The 15260-nt window shown below is 40.9% G+C and overlaps 1 protein-coding gene across 10 annotated transcripts in view; it reads left to right on the top strand.

Annotated features, from left to right (window-relative positions):
• The window catches only part of Erc1 (ELKS/RAB6-interacting/CAST family member 1), a 332548-nt gene that overhangs the window by 286905 nt on the left and 30383 nt on the right, over positions 1-15260 (top strand). The gene's annotated exons all lie outside the window — the stretch shown is intronic.

The raw sequence follows: 15260 nt of genomic DNA, 5'->3' as shown, positions 1-15260 counted from the left end.
AGAACAGAGACAAAGATCATCAGAACAAGCTGGCAAGCCAGACTAGACATATTGGCAAGCTCTGGGTTTGATTGAGAGACCCTGCCCTTTGAATAAGGTGAAAGAAGGATCCAAAAATGATTCTGAATAACAGCATCAGCTTCAAGCTTCCATCTGAACATTCACACATGTATATTTGCACACATACCCCATAGTTGCACCCACACATATGCCAAAACATGCATATACACATACACACCCACACAGGAAAAAGGGGGGGGGATGGAGAATGTGAAGAGCAACCTGCATTGCCCTGGAGAGTGATGGGAAGTTTTATCAGTGGTATCATTTTCATCACAAGAAGCATTGGTTCTTCAAAAAAATGTCCAGATCATTTCTAGGGTTTCATATTTACAAGAGAATGCTATCTAAAAGCTTATTTGTAGTTCAGAAAGTATACTTGTCCACAGGAACTTTTCAGATTAAAAACAAGACAAAGCCTGCATATTTTGCATTTGGTCAAGGAGAGGAATGTCAGGTGTTAAGCTCCTGGTATAGCAACTTAGCTTCAATCTTTTCAAGTTGGGTCACCACTCAGGGTCCTAAGAAAGTAGATGGCCTAAATGACTACTAATATTTCTTCCATCGCTTATGTTCTATAGAAAAGAGAGTACAGAATCTAGCAAGTTTGGATTTAGTGAGTGTTTTAGAAGTACTTAACCTCAAGGACATTTAAATGGGGTCCTATAACCTATTTACCAATATTTAACTCAGGTTATACAAACCAGTATCAAGGCATTTATGCTGGGAGCTTTTGGGAGCTAATGTTAATATAATATAATTCTCCATTAATTTATATATATGCAACTTAAAATATCCAGTTTTTTCTTTCTATATTTTCTTGTTATTTAAAACAGATTTTAAATTTAAATATATTTTGATCATATACTTCCTTTCCCCCTCCCTACTCACCCAACTTACATTCTTTCTCAAAAAACAAGCAACAACAAAACTGAGAAAACAAAATAAAACCACACCAAAAAACCAACTGTGGAGTCCATTATATGTTGGTCAACTACTCCTGAACATATAAGGCCTGTCCTGGAGTGATATCCCCAGGATCACTCTATTGGAGAAAACAGATTTTCCCTCTCCCAGTAGGTATAAGTGACAGTTCAGTTAACCTTTATCCCAGTGGCTAGGTTTTCATTCATTCATTTTTAAAAATATAACAAAATAAGATAGAATAAAATAGAACAAAAGCTATTACATCCAAGTTGGACAAGACAAACCAACAGAAGGAAAAGAGCCCAAGAATTGTAGACCCCGCCCCTCATTCACACACCAGGCATCCCATAAAAACACTAAACTGGAAGCCATAATATATACATAGAGGATGTGGTGTAGACCCGTGCAGGCCCTGTGCGTGCTGCTTCAGTCTCTGTGCTCTGGTGAGCTTTGTATATGTTGATCTAGAGGGCCTTATTTTCTTGGTGCCCTCCATCCCCTCTGGTTCTTACACTCTTTATGCCTCATCTTCTGCTGGGTTTCCTGAACTCTGGGGGGAAAGATTTGATGGTTACATCCCATTTAGAGCTAAGTGTTCTCAGGTTTCTTACTCTCTGCATAATGTCTGGCTGTGGATTTCTGTATTTGTTCCCATCTGACCAGCCTGTCTGTTTTGTGTTAATAACCATGCTGTTTTTATTACTATGGCTTTGTAGTACAATTTGAAATCCAGGATGGTGATACCCCCATCATTTCTTTTATTATTCAGGACTGTTTTAGCTGTCTTGGTGTGTGTGTGTGTGTGTGTGTGTGTGTGTGTGTGTGTGTGTGTGTGTGTGTGTGTGCGATTCTATATGAAGCTAAAAATTGCCCTTTCAAGATCTGTGAAGAATTATGTTAGAATTTTGATGGGATTGTATTGAATCTGTAGATTGCTTTTGATAGGACATTCATTTTTACTATATTAATCCTTCCAATTCATGAGCAGGGGAAATTTTCCCATCTCCTGATCTTCTTCCATTTCTTTCTTCAATGACTTGAAGTTTTACTTTGTAGAGTCATTACTATTCTTTTTGGTATTTAAACTGTATCATTTTATTTATCAGTAAGAATTGTGCTTCAGACATTTCTTTTTATGCCTATTGCCAAATCTAAATTCTCATGTAGTCAGTACTGTTGATAATACTTGTATATACTTGTATAACAGTAATACTTGTTATAAATAGATTTTTTTAAAAAAAAATAAGTATTTGTTAACTTGTTTCATTTGTTAATGCAAAAATTATAAGAATTTCTTCTCTAATGTTAGTTTCTCTATTTTCTGACATTGGTCTGTTGTAAGGATTTGCAATTTTTTATGTTTTTTTTTTTTCTGGTTATGTGTATGGGTGTTTTGCCTGCATGTGTATTTGTTCACCACATACCCACAGAGGCCAGAAGAATCTCAGATTCATTGACACTAGAGTCACAGATGGTTGTAAACTGCTATGTTGGTGCTGAGAATCAGAACAGGGACTTCTGGAAGGACAGCCAGGACTCTTAGTTGCCAACCTGTCTCTCCAGCCCATGAATTTACAAATATTTTCTTTCTTTTTTCTTTTTACAGAGTGATTTATTTTTAATGTATTTTATTTATTTATCTAAATTAATTTTTTAAACTTCAATTTATGGCCGGGCGTTGGTGGCGCACGCCTTTAATCCCAGCACTCGGGAGGCAGAGCCAGGTGGATCTCTGTGAGTTCGAGGCCAGCCTGGGCTACCAAGTGAGCTCCAGGAAAGGCGCAAAGCTACACAGAGAAACCCTGTCTCAAAAAAAAAAAAAAAACAAAAACAAAAACAAAAACAAAAAAAAAAAAAAAAAAAAAAAACTTCAATTTATATACATTGGTGTGAAAGTATCAGATCTCCTGGAACTGGAGTTACAAGCAGTTGTGAGCTGCCATGTGAGTGCTGGGAATTGAGCCAAGGTCCTCCAGAAGAGCAGCCAGTGCTCTTAACCACTGAGCCATCTCTCCAGCCCCTGCAAATATTTTCTAGAGATGTAAATAGTAAATGTTGAACACTTTGGCTTCTCTGTCATAGTGTTGAAAGCAGCCATAGACAATACATAAGCAAATGAGTGTGGTTGGGAATTAATAAAACTTGATAGACCTCTAAAGTTGGTTTTTTATATAGTTCCTGTGTATCATAAAATAGTCTCTGGATTTTTCTTTTAGCCATTTGAAAATGTACAGACCCCTTAGACTTGTGGTCCAAGCCTATAATCCAAGCACTTGCAAGGCCCAGGCAAGGGGTCATGAGTTTGAGGTCAACCTGAGCTGCATAGGAAGGAAGGCCCTGTTTCCAAAAGAGAAAATATATAAAGCAGCCTTAACTCAGGGCCATACAGAAACAGGCAGCAGTGCTAGACTTGGTCCAGAAACTGTAATTTTTCAATTCCTGGTTTCCTCTGTTCCTTCTCCAGTCCTTGGTGCAGCTGAGCACTGGGGTTTACTTTGTATGTACTTGAATCCTCACAGAACAGCCGTAAGCATTCCCATCATAGCTGATGAGTCCTAGCTGATGATTATTGTAGACACTAACAAAGTGTCTCCGCCAGAATTGCAAGCTTCTTCACTAGAGTGTGGCAGGTTCTAGAATCAAGCCAGTCCCTGTCTCCAGAATCTGAGCATCACCACAGCATTACATTGCTTAGCTGTTCTGTACTATTTCAGAGTACCTAAGATTTTGTAGCATATAACCTGACACAGAGAGCACCTGTACACACATGTGTTCTCTCTCTTTTCCCTCTCTCCCTGTTCCCTTCCCATCTCCATCCCCGTCGCTCTCTCTTCCTTGAACTCCACCACCCCCACCCCACGTTAGAAGGCAGCCTCTGAACCTGGATACCCAGTAATCAGTGTGTGACATCATTAACCAAGGCTGCCTGCTTTTGGCCACTGTGTTTATGTGGCCATTTCTGGCCATAGCCACAGCAGCCATGCTGCTGTATTTCACTGGTCCTAAAAAGTGGAGAATACTTTGCTAAGTGTAGCACACCTAGATTTCTATCATTGAGGAGTCTGAGACAGGAAGATTGTGGGTTCAAGGCTACCCTAGACAACATAATGAGACTCTGGCGAGATAGACAGACACGTACATCTACCACTGTTTGTGTTAAACAGGCTGTGAGTTGCTGGATTCCACGTCAGCTGTTGCCATAGCAGTGTCCAAAGTAAACGCAGCTCTGTTCTGTCTATTTTGTTTGTTTTGTGACAGGGTCTTATGTACACCAGGCTGGCCTCAAAATCTTGGCAGGCACAGTCTCAGTCTCAGCTCCCTGAGTTCTGGGATTACAGGTGTGAGTGACCACACCCAGCTCAACATAGCTCTTCATTAAATTCAGAGGTTACAAAGCATCATCTAAGTTAATTTAATTCCAGGACAGCTAATAAAATGTCCTAAGTGCAGTAGCTGACTTAGAGCAGACAAAGTTAAACAGCCAGGCAAACAGTTGTGCTTTCCTAGAGCTATAAGTTATCCTGGCTCCAAGACATGCCAGGATACAGCAGCAGCGCCTGTTCAGAGCAGCCCAGCCTCCGCTGGCCAGACTCTGTTCTCCATGCTGGCACTGGGTGTGAGTCTTTAGTAACATGTAAACCTAGTGCTTGGTTCTCCATCACAAAAATGTGTGATTGTTGAAACAGCCTATTAACAAACTAGGGAAATTGAAATCATTCATGCATACCACTTGTATAGCACTGAACTCAAGATGTTTGAGAGAAACCCATCACCTTAAAATGGCTTTGCAATATTCTTTGAAGTGATGCATATTTGGGGTGTGTAAATGGTTTATTAGCTAGATTTGTAACAGAAGCCTATCAGACCCAATGCTTGGTGAAATGGACAAGGCTTGAGGTGGAGAGGCTTGACCCTGTGGATGGCCCACACACAGTTTGCTGTTTCCTGTCAGCCATAGATTCTCTTAAAATGTATAGCTGTTGAAGCCCACAAAGCGACCTAGGATAAAGGCACTCTCAGGACTGCCAGGATGGCTCAGAGGCTAATGGCTGTTGCTGCCAAGCCTGAGGACCTGAGTTCAGTGTCTGGGACAGGCATGATGCAAAAAGAGAACAGGTTCCTGCAAGTTGTACTCTAACCTCCACATTTGTCACTTGGCACATTCCCAACCCCAAACACACATACACACACACACACACACACACACACACACACACACACACACATACACACACACCAAATAAGTAAATATAAGCAAATAAACAATAATTTTAAGGACTTTCTCAACTAAGTTTGATAGTGCTTGCCTGAAATCTCAATACTTGGGAGGCAGACATAAGAGAATCTAGGAGTGGAACACTATCCTCAGTTACATAGTTAATTCAAGGCCAGCTTGGACTATGTGAGACTCTGTTTTGAGGGAGAGCAGGAGTCCCTCAGTGTTATGATACATATATTGGAGCAGGTTGCTTAAAGCATGTAGACTGCACAGCGTCCAGCTGTTGCTGGATATGTTCGTTATTTTTCCTCTTGCTGTGATAAAATACCCTGACAAAGCCTCTTAAAGGAGGCAGACTCGCAGTTCAGAGTCGGCCCGTCCATCCGTCCTAGAGAAGCCCGGTGCAGAAGCTGGAAGCCACGTCTCACTTGACAGCTGCACTCAAGAAGCAGTGAACAAGGCAAGGATGCTGGTGCTCAGCTAGCTTTCTCCTCTTGGTGCTTTCTAGGACATGAGCCTAGGAGTTAGTGCTGCCCATACTAATGTGGGACTTCCCACCTCAGTTAACCTGACCAGGATAACCCTGCTCAGGTGTGCCCAAAGGCTGCCTCCTAGAGGATTCTAGACTTTATCAACTGGACAGTCAGTATTAACTGTCACAGTGAGTTCACAAGGCTGAGTGTATACTCCCTGGGAAGCGAATCTGAGAAAGCTCCTACTAAAAACATGGACTGAAGCTGGTAAGATGGCTCAGTAGGTAAAGCACCTACCTGGCAAACATGCTAACCTAAGCTTGATTCCTGGAACCCACATAAAGGTGGAAGCAGAAAATCAACTCCACAAACTTGTCCTTGACTTCCCTACATGCTCTGTGGCACATGCCCCTGCCACCATCTTATCCATACAATAATAATAAAGATCAATTTTTTAAAAAAAGATAAACTAACATAATGGGAAAAGGGTGTTTTTTGGCACTCTCTAAGCCCTGTTCTTTGGTCTCTACATTTGGAGTTCATGTCCTTCTTTCCATCTGAACACCCATAATGCAGTATTACTTAGTTATGGGAAATAAGTATCTGTCCTCAGGATTTCCTCATTAAGTTCCTTTAAAATTTAGATGTGGATCTATGCATACACACACACACACACAATCTTGTTATGTAGCTCAGGTTGGCCCAATCTCATATCCTCATGCCTCAGTCTCCTAAGTACTGAGATTACAGGCATGCACCACCACACCCAGCTTTGGAGTCACTTTTTTCCAGTCCTGAAAGGTAAGTCCTGGCATATAAAATATGAAGATTTTGTACAAGATTGGGATGCTTATTTTCTTCTTTATTTTTTTAAACATTTTTTCAGAGAATATATTTTAATCCCTTCCACAGCTCCTCCCAGATCTTCATTAACCATCAAACCTCATGTTCCCTTCTTCCCTTCACTCCCCACCTAAAAGAAAACAAACAAACAAAAAAACAGTAAGAATTGGAAAGAGCATTTTCAGTACCAAATTCCTTCATTTAAGAATAACATCAACTAACCTGGGCTCATAGGGGCTCACAGAGACTGAACAGTCAGGGAGCCTGCATGGCACTGACCTAGGCCTTGTGAGTATGTGTTACAGTTGTGTAGTTTGATCTTGTTGTGGGACTCCTAACAGTGAGAGCAAGGGCTGTCTCTGACTCTTTGGCTGGCTTTTGAGACACTACTCCTCCTACTAGCTTGCCTTGTCCAGCCTTAATACAAGGGGAGGTGCTTAGTCTTACTGCAACTTGATATGCCATGTTTTGTTGATATTCAGGGAGGCCTACCCTTTTGTGAATAGAAATGGAGGCCAAGTAAATGGGGAGGGGGGCATGTACAGAGGGAAGGTTTGGTGAAAGACTAGGAGGAGATGGGGGGAATCATGGTTGGGATGTAAAAATAAATAAACAAAGTTACAAAAAAAATACCATCTCTAATCAGGCATTGGTGGAGGTGAGGTGCTTTAACCTCAGCACTGGGGAGGCAGAGGCAGGCAGATCTCTGTGAGTTCAAGGCCAGCCTGGTCTACAGAGCAAGTTCTAAAACAGCCAGGGCTACACAGAGAAACTCTTTCTTGAAAAACCAAAGAACATCTCTATGTAGGCACCAAAAATCTCTTTCAAAATTTATACATTGCATAGGATAACACAAACTCTTAAAAGACATGGGCATCTTTGTTACTTTTCATTGATGCTTATTTATGAGATTAAAAATGACTATGATGGAAGAGTAAATACCAGAAACCCTCCAACTGTGGCTGATGTTAAACATTTTAATGTCTATGACAGGGAACCTCAGATGAAGTGACCTGGAGCACAAGGAGTCTGATTTCTGACTAGTGTCCTTGCTGGGCACATGGTCCAAGCCTGACAGAAAAGCCCACAACCTGGTTCCTTCTGCTCCACACACAGGCATGCTCAGTGACGACTGGAGATGAACTCTAAAGGGCAGTGGAGGGGGAGGTTTCCTCTCAAAATGCAAGAAACAGAATGGAGAGAAAGCAAACTCTAGAACCTATAAAAGCTCACAGATCCTAAGAGGAAAACAACAGAATGGCAGCAAATGAAAACACAGGGTGAAGAGGGCCATAGGAGAGCCGCAGAGATGGTGTGGTGGGTAAAGGGCCTGCTACACAAGCACAGCCTGTGTACAAGCTGGGCACAGCAGCACATGTCTGTAACCCAGCACTGTAGGCAGCAGGGAAGAGGAGCGAACAGAGCATCTTGAGCACTCACTGGCCAGGCAGTCTAGTCTATCAGCAAGCTCTGGGTTTAGTGAGAGACCCTGTCTCCAAATGTATGGTGGAAAACAATTTATAATGATCTCTCTCTCGATCTCTCTCTCTCTCTCTCTCTCTCTCTCTCTCTCTCTCTCTCTCTCTCTCTCTCTCTCTCTCTCTCTCCCCCTCTCTCCCCCTCTCTCCCCCTCTCTCCCCCTCTCTCCCCCTCTCTCCCCCTCTCTCCCCCTCTCTCATTCTCACACACACACTCACACTCACTCACAAGTAGGAGCAGAAGAAGAAAGAAATAGGAAGGGAGGAAGGAAATGAGATGCTATGGTAAGGCTTTTGTGTTTGTCTGCAGGCAGCTGCCAAGTTGCTACTTTTCAGGTCCATCTGTCCAATGGGTATGTATTAATAATGCCAAGTACTTAATGTTCAACTAAAGCAGCAGTTCTCTCGAAGATATTTTAGGAACAGAACCTCAGAGGATTAGAATAGAGTGTGACCTGCCAGTGTTGGCTTCTAAATGTATGCACATGCGTGCAGAAAAAAAAGGCCATCTTTCTGCCTTTGGCCCATGTCTGCCCCTCCTTTACATACAGCCTCAGTCCTCACTTTCCTGTCTGCTCAAAAACAAACAGGGACTCTTATCTTTTGTTTGTGTCATTTTATCCATTACTAGATTTTTTTTTTCCATCATTTCTCATTCCTTAGTTTTAGCTTTGAAACTTTGCTGTTCAGTAAGGAAGTCATTCAGAGGATACATACATGCTAATCTTTTAACTCCTCTACTCATTTTCAGCTAAAACACAGTAAAGGGTGTATTATAGAAAGGTAAGCCTCAAGCCAAGGCTGAATTGAAGATTTCTCATGGATTTTAGCTCTTCACAGCAGGGAGGAATTTTGAACACTTCTACTCCTCGTGTTCGGAGTCCAGTGGACTGTGTAAGGTTCTTGGGTTTTAGTTTGTTTGGTATTATTGTTATTATCATCACTGGTGATAATATCATTATTGTTCTTACCTGTCTCGTTTCTCATCTGACTATCCCTTTAGAGTGTATTCTATACATACCTTTGCTTGGTTATCTTCTAATAACTAACCTGTGTCCTTAAATGGAGCATTTTCTCCACTTAATGCCATATTTATCATGTAGGCCTCATCTGTTTATGTGTATCAGCCCACTCCTTGGTAAATGACTATATTAAAGTAAGCACTGCAATTCCTATAGCCCTCGCATGCCCCATGAGCACATACGTAGACTATTGATGTGCTCAGCATAGTCCCTTCCCTCACTAGTGTCAAATGCTATCTTTTTCCCTGTCTTTCCTATATATTTAATTTATTATAATGCATAAGTTGCCATCACTTTAAACTGCATGAAGGTTAATAAGCAGAATGCAAGTAGCAGCTCTGTGATAAAGATTTAAGATCGATTGCATCCTAAGTCCCATTCCCTATCTCTTTAAAATGTTGAGTACAGAGTCAGGAAATAGGGGATGTTGTGCTTTTTTTCTGGAGTGGTGATGCTTTCTTGGGGCAAAGCTCGCAGAAGATTTGTGAACAATAAAACTGAGAGGAAATAATAACTTACCTTCAAAAATGATTTCCATACTTCTTATTTCAAAATGTATAATCTACAGTTTTCATAGACAAGCTTACATTTCAACAAACCATAAAGCCCTTTATAGCCAAGGTCTTCAAAGAAACTTGGTCTTTTTTTTTTTTTTTTTTTTTTTTTTGGTTTTTCGAGACAGGATTTCTCTGTGTAGCTTTGGCACCTTTCCTGGATCTGCTTTGTAGATCAGGCTGGCCTTGAACTCACAGAGATCTGCCTGGCTCTGCCTCCCAAGTGCTGGGATTAAAGGCGTGCACCACCACTGCCCAGTAAAACTTTGTACTTTTAGAGCCAGGTATTTGTTAGTGATAAGACTTCCAACCACTGATCATGGTAGTGCACACCTTTAATCCCAACAGTTGGGGAGCAGAGACAGTGGATTTGAGGCCAGCCTGCTCTACATAATGAGTTCCAGAATGACCAGAACTACATAGTAAGACCTTGTCTCAAAAATAATTAATAAATAACAATTTCTAATATGTTTGTCCATCCTTTAACCCAGGGGACCCCGGATCTGAGCTCTTACTTGTCCTGATGTGCTCAGTGTCCTTCTCATTACCCCTCTCTGCAGAGAGGGTCACAAGGTCCCAGCGACTTTCTGGTCCAGAAATTTTATCAGTTGAACAGGTGGCAGTGGTAGAATGTCTCTTATTAATTAAGCATGTGGCAATACTACATCATTCCCAAAGGAGCTGAGGGCAAAAAGGGTCCTGGGTAGCCAAAGGATAACATTCTGGGAATTTCTCTCCTTTTACCAGAGCAAGCATCAAATTGAGACGAGGGGCTTTATCTCATAATTTAAGAGTTCCTGGGAGGTTTTTTTTTTTTATTTGTTGTGGAAAGTAAATGCATGATGGTCACAGTGTGTAATCATGTGAGAATCGACCAGATGCAGATGGAAAGTATTATGAAGTGAGGGCTGGGACTCAGAGCTCTGGGCTTTCTTACTTTAACTTCAGCTGGGTTAGCCTTTACTTTTTTATTTTTTATTTTGAAATGTTAAAAGTTTATTGACTTAACTTTAAATAAAAGTGGCTTACTATCCTTGTAGCTAAGCCGAAGTGCAGTCTTAAAACTTGATGATGTGTTCTATCCAATATATTTCTTGTAAAAAAAAAAAATGTATAAAGTGAGGGTTATTCTAACATTTCTTGTTTTCTATTTGTTAGGATTAGCTAAGGAATGACTACAACACCAATGTTTTGGGGATCCATTAATCATTTGGCTTATGCTTCAGATGGCAAGGCTTATTGTTTCAAAGGTTGCATCCCGGAGGATTAAAAATAAAAAGCTTGTTGGATTTCATAAACATATTTGAAGACTAAGTCAGACTAAATCTCTACCAAGGCAAGATGATTTATTTAGCAATTTAAGGGTTCTTGACATCAGTTTCCAAACTAAAGTCTAAAACAAAAATGAATCTATTATACAATTCAACTATTATATTTACCCAAACATTAATCATTCATCTCATAAGTTCTTTTAATATACAGTAGAACTACATCCTCATATAGTCCCATTGGGTAGAAGACAGCATACCACTAAGGCATTCACTAAGTGCTAAACTGAATTAATTTTTTCCTTCCATTAATTATGATTTGATAGGCAGTATACCTGATCAGTGTTATAAAAATACTATAGAGTACATGTGTAATTTTTTGTCTCACCAGCCAGATCTCAATAACCACACAGACTTATTATTAATTATAAATGCATGACTGATAACTTAGGCTTGCTAGTAACTAGCTCTTACAACTTAAATTAACCCATAGTTTTATCTACAATCTACCACGTGGCTCATTACCTTCCTTTGACATGGCATGTTCATCTTCCTTCTCCTCGCATCTCCTGACAACTCCTCCCTTCTTAATCCCAGCACTCTCTGTCTGCAAGTCCTGCCTAATCTCTTCCTGCCTAGCTCTTGGCCATATAGCTCTTTATTAAACCAGTGAGAGCAACACATCTTTACAGTGTACAAAATGATGATACCACAACAATAGAGTTTTTCTATATTTTTAAAGAACTCTTTCATAAATGAGCTGCTTTAAGTGAGAATGGAATATATAGCTCCACAACTTTGCAAAGAATTTAACACTCCCTCCTTCTCTGATCAACTGCAGTGTTGACCCAGGAGGATTGCTCAGTGAGAAGAAACGAAAAATTGGTGAACAGTATTCCCTTGCTTCCTTTGTTTCTCAGAGTTTAACTCTCTGCTGGACCTCTGTTCAAGAATGCCAGTGAGCCAGGAGTATTCCTGGGGTCTTAGTCTTGTCAGTTAATTGTGGGACTTTCCTAATAAATGCCACATTGAAAGGCAGTGGACAGTAGTTCAACAAGGAATCACAACTATCCACTAATATATATGCGGTTAATATATTGTTTTAGGGTTTCTGTTGCTATGAAGAGACACCATGACCCCGGAAACTGTTATAAAGGAAAACCATTGAATTGGAGCTGGCTTACATTTTCAGAGGTTTAGTCCATTCTCATCATGGTGCGACATGGAGGCATGCAGGCAGACATGGTACTAGAGAAGTAGCCAAGAGTCCTATATCTTGACTTGCAGGCAACAAGAAGTGGTCTGTCTCTCTGGGCGTAGCTTGAGCATAGGAGACCTCAAAGCCCACCCCACAGTGACACACTTCCTCCAAAAGGCCACACCTACTCCAACAAGGCCACACCTCCTATTAATGCCACTCCCTTTGGGAGCCATTTTTTTTCAAACCACCATAATAATGAACAGCTAAATCTGCTTCTGAAGATGTCAGCAAGTAAAACTCAATTTAGATATAAAAGTAATTTTCCAGGAAGACTGAGAGTGACTGACACATATATAAGAACTTTTAAGTTGTGTGCATGTGTATGTGTACACAAGGACAACAGGTCCCCTGGAGTTGGAATCACCAGCAGTTGTGAGCTACCTAACTTGAGTATTGAGAACCAAATTTCAGTCTTCTGAAAGAGCAGAAATGGTTCAGCAAGAACAGACACTTGCCTCCAAGCCTGCTGACCTGAATTCAGTCCCCAGAACCCACATGGTGGGAGGAGAGAACTAACCCCCTCAAGTTGTTCTCCAGCCTGTACATACTCACCATGACACAAGCACACAAATAAATAAATGCAATTTTAAAAGTCATCTTCCAAACAATAGAATTTTAGTTCCCCGAGGGTAAATAATTTAGGTTCTAATAATATTCAGCACCTTTCCATCTGACCTTTTTGATGACATGGATAACTTCTCAGAGGGTTGTAACCAGGCAGGTCTAACCCTGACTTAGGACAGCGTGGAGTCTGGTTTAGTGGAGCTGACCTGGAATCCCAGCATTCAGGAAGCTGAAGCAGGAGGATCACAAGTTCAGCATCAAGGATCATAATGTACTGAAGTTGTATGTGGACAAATGGCATATTTGGATCCCTCACGGCATCTTTTTTCAACTTGCTTCTAGAGGGAGTCCCTGTCTCCAGACAAAATAAGTCAAACAAATAACCCCAGGAGTAGAGCTAAAAAGAAAAAACCAGGCCCTCTTAATTGGCTGGGTTCAGTAGAGTGGGGAATGTTTTTGTTTTTTCTGTCCTGGTATTGAAATGTCAAATGATCTGTGTGTTTAGATCTCATAGGTAATGAACCATACACATGGAATATTATAGAATCTTCCTTTATTCTGAAGAATACAAACATAATTTCTCAGTCTTTCAAAAGCCCACTAGTTATCTTAGCTAAGTGAAAATAAAGTTTAACCAAATGCCTTCAAGCCATTGTTCACCTCTCCTAGTGCAGTCAGAAGCTGGCCCCTGAAACCAATTAGTTAGAGAATCTATTCCAACAAATGCTCTTACTAAGAAATAGCTCTCAACTAGTACAAAAAACCTCTCTCATTATTTATTTTCCTTAACATGTACAACTATAGAACTGGGTCTGGTTATGTTGACATTATCACAGCTACCCCTGAGGCTGAGGCAGGAGGATCACAAGTTCAAGGCCAACTTGGATAATGTAGCAAGACTCTTTCTCAAAATTTATATTAAAAATAAAGTAAGGGCATAGTTCAATGATAGGGCACTTGCCTAATATGTATGACTCCCTGGGTTCAATTACCAGCACCACACATAGACACCCTCTATAAAATCTGATTAGCATAGAATGGTGAAAACATTCATATTTGGATCTTACCTTTTAGTCGTAACAAATATATCTTGAGTTCGTTTTTAACTTTTTCCCAATTTAAAATATATAGATGCATACAGATATGCATATATGTGTGTGTATATATACATACACTCACACACATATTGCATGTTTTTCCTTGGACATGAACTCGAGAGGTGTGGAAAGTGGAGAAGATGTGAAAGTAGAAGGAAGACCATCAGAAAGAGGGGAAGGTTAGGAAAATCAGTATTATCAATGTCTATTACAGCAATGTATGAAAATATCACAGGCCTGATAGGAGGCTGAGACAGGAGGATCATTGCAAGTACATAGCCAGCCTCAGACAACCTAATGAGACATTGTCTCAAAGCAGTAAAGCAAGAGCTGAGGACATAGCTCAGTGGCACTTGGCTAATGTGTGCAGGGCCCTACGTTTGATTCTCAGTACTGTGGTAGGAAGGTGAGGAACGATCACAAAGAAACCTCATTATTTAGTGTAACTAATTTTCTACCTGTGATAGGAACTGGATAGAAAAATATTCATTTGAGACAGGGTCACACTGTTGCAAACTCATTGCTGCAACAAAACACCATGACCAAAAGCAAGTTGGGGAGGAAAAAGTATTGGCTTACACTTCCACATCACTATCCATCATTGGAGGAATCCAGGACAGGAACTCAGAAGGATCAGGATCCTGAAGGCAGGAGCTGATGCAGAAGCCATGGAGGAGTGCTGCTTACTGGCTTGCTTCCCCTGGCTTTATCAGCCTGCTTTCTTATAGAACCCAGGACCACCAGCCCAGGAATGGAACCACCCCAATGGGCTGGGCCCCTCCCGTCAATCACTAATTAAGAAAATGCCCTACAGCCTTATTTTACAGAGTTGTTTTCTCAATTTAAGTTTCCTCCCTTCAGAAAGCTCTAGCTCGTGTCAAGTTGACATAAGAGTAGCCAACACACTCATGATCTTCCTCCCTCAGACTCCTGAGTGCTGGCATTAACAGGCATGTACCACCAGGTCCAGCCTTTCTCAATCTCTACTCTTTCCACAGTGAGTATGCATTAGGGGTCAGAAATAAAACACAGTTCTTTTTGAGGAATTGATGTAGTTTGTGGAAAACTATCCGAATCCTTCATTTTCTAAACCTCTGCTTTAGTTGGGACACCTTCTTCCTTCTCTAACTGAGTATGTTGGTCTGCCTGTTGTAGATAGGAAATGCTGGTGCAGAACTGTCACCAGGTGCCTGTGAGCCCTTCACAACAGCACGTTAGTGTTCGCTGTTACCTTTAAATAAGGGCTGTGTGTGTGTGTGTGTGTGTGTGTGTGTGTGTGTGTGTATGTGTGTGTGTAGATTAGAGTAATGCCAAACTGATTGACTTTCCTGTCATTTGTCTAGCCAGACCCACTATGCATTTTATATTATCCTAAGCTTGAGGTAAAGATTGTTTTCTGTGGGATTCATGGAGAAGTTGGTATCACCGTTTAAATGAATACTTTTTATTTGAAGATAGATGATCTAGTCCCTTATTTATGAGATGGGGTAGAGG

Source organism: Peromyscus maniculatus, chromosome 3 (genome assembly GCF_049852395.1).
Source record: "Peromyscus maniculatus bairdii isolate BWxNUB_F1_BW_parent chromosome 3, HU_Pman_BW_mat_3.1, whole genome shotgun sequence".
In the NCBI taxonomy this organism is placed as follows: Eukaryota; Metazoa; Chordata; class Mammalia; order Rodentia; family Cricetidae; genus Peromyscus; species Peromyscus maniculatus.
Note: the sequence above shows the minus strand (reverse complement) of the source record. Positions and strands in the feature narration are given on the sequence as shown.